The sequence below is a fragment of the Galeopterus variegatus genome, unplaced genomic scaffold (genome assembly GCF_000696425.1).
Source record: "Galeopterus variegatus unplaced genomic scaffold, G_variegatus-3.0.2 Scaffold6524, whole genome shotgun sequence".
NCBI lineage: Eukaryota > Metazoa > Chordata > Mammalia > Dermoptera > Cynocephalidae > Galeopterus > Galeopterus variegatus.
Window position 1 is genome coordinate 18093 of NW_007732635.1, and position 2291 is coordinate 20383.

Here is a 2291-nt window from a genome sequence, read left to right on the forward strand (position 1 = left end):
TTGAAAGAACTTACATTGCTTGATTTCAGTAACTGGTATTAAACTATGGTAATCATAACAATGTGATGGTATAAGAAAAAGAATAGATGTATAGATTGATGAAACAGAATAGAGAGCCAGATATCTCTTTGGCATGCTAACTTTCTTTCCTTTGTATAAATTGCCCAGCAGCGGGATTGCTTGGTGATATTGTAGTTCTATTTTCGGTTTTTTGAAGAACATTCATAGTTTTCTGCAATGTCTATACGAATTTATGTTCCCACCAACAGTGTTTAAGGGTTCCCTTTTCTTTTCATCTTCACCAGCATTTGTTATTTTTTGTCTTTTTGATAATGGCTATTCGTGTATCTGTACCTGCATGTTTATTTCAGCACTATTCACTGTAACCAACATATGGAACTAACCTACGCGTCCATCAACAAATCAACAGATAAAGAAAATGTGCTTACACAATGGAATACTACTCAGCCATGAAAAAATAAATAAATCCTATCATTTGCAGCAACATAGATGAGCCTGGAAGACATTATGTCAAGTGAAATGAGTCAGGCACAGAAAGATAAATACCACATGTTCTCATTCATATGTAGGATCTAATAATAATAATAATAAAGTTGGACATTTAGAAGTAAAGAGAAGATTTGTGTTTACTAGTGTCTGGGAAGCTGGAGGAGATAGGGAGAGGTTGGTTAATGGATACACAATTACAGTTAGATAGGAAAAATAAGTTCTAGTGATGCAAAGTAGTGTTAAGTATAGACAATTAACAATAATTTATTGTATGTTCTCAAATGGCTCGAATAGAGGAGCTCAGATATGCTCCTCACAAAGAAATGATAACGTTTTGTGTTGGTGAATATGTTAATTATCCTGATTTGATCACCCCGCATTGTATACATGTATTGAAATATATATCTATACCCCATAAATATGTATAATCAATAAGTTTCAATTAAAAATAAATTTCTTTAAAAAGAGAAAGAGAGAGAGAGAGAAACCAATATTAGGCAAAAGATGAAAGGCAAATCAATAGAGAAAGGAGACTTTTTGACAAACTGTGCTGGAAAAATTTGGCTTTTATATACACACAAAAAAAACCCTTAAAACTTTCAAAAAATTAACTCAAAGTGAACTGTAGAACTAAATGTAAAATGAAAAAATAAACTTCTAGAATAAAACATAGGAGAAAATGCATGTGACCTCGAGTATGGTGATGAGTTTTAGATATAATGCTAAAAACACAACCCACAAAGAAAAAAATTAATAAATAGGACTTTATTAAAATTAAAATCTTCTTTGTGAAAGTCATTGTTAAGAGAAAGAAAAGAGAAACAACGGACTGGAAAAATATATTTGCAAAACATATTTGACAAAGGACTTGTATCCAAAATATAGAAAGATCTCTTAAACTCAATGATAAGAAAATGAGCAACCCATGGGAAATATATTTGAACATACACTCTCTGAAGAAGACATATGATAGCAATTAAGCATATAAAAATTTGCTCAACATAACTTGTTATTAGGGTATTGCAAATTTAAACAGTGATAGGATGCTACTACATACCTATTAGATTTGTTAAAATCAAAATAAACAAAAAGAAAATAGCAATTTTCAGCAAAGATGTGTAGCAATAGGAACATTCATAGTGGGTAGGAATATGAAATGGTACAACACTTTAGAAGACAATTTGGAAGTTTCTTACAAAGCTAAAAACGGTCTTACCATATGATCCAGCAGTAAATGTGCTATTGGGCATATCCTCGACTGATTTAAAAATTTATGTCTACACAAAAACGTGCTCATGAATGCTCATAGCAGTCTTTTGTGCATGTGTGCTAAAATAAATAATTTTAAAGGAGAATGAACAACCAAACAATTATGCAAAGTAAGCTTCTTGACAGAAGGGGCAGTGACGATCTTAGCCAAGTACACGGGGCTGGGTAAGGATGTTGCAGTCAGTGCAGGACCTCATATACGATGGTGGTCCCTTAAAATTATAATGACTATACTATATAGCCTGATTATAGTAGGCTACAGCACCTATGTTTTGTAAGTACACTCTATGATGGTCTCACAGCAACAAAATTGCCTAATGATGCATTTATTAGAATGCATCTTGTCATCAAGCTACACATTACTGTATGCTGGACATTTGATAAATAGTTGTAGAATAATGCACTGTTTGTTTTTCTTTTTTCTTTTGGCAATAAAACAAACATTAGTATATTTATTTTATTTTATTTTTCCTTTTTGTCTTTTTTCGTGTCCGGCAACGGATCGCAACCCT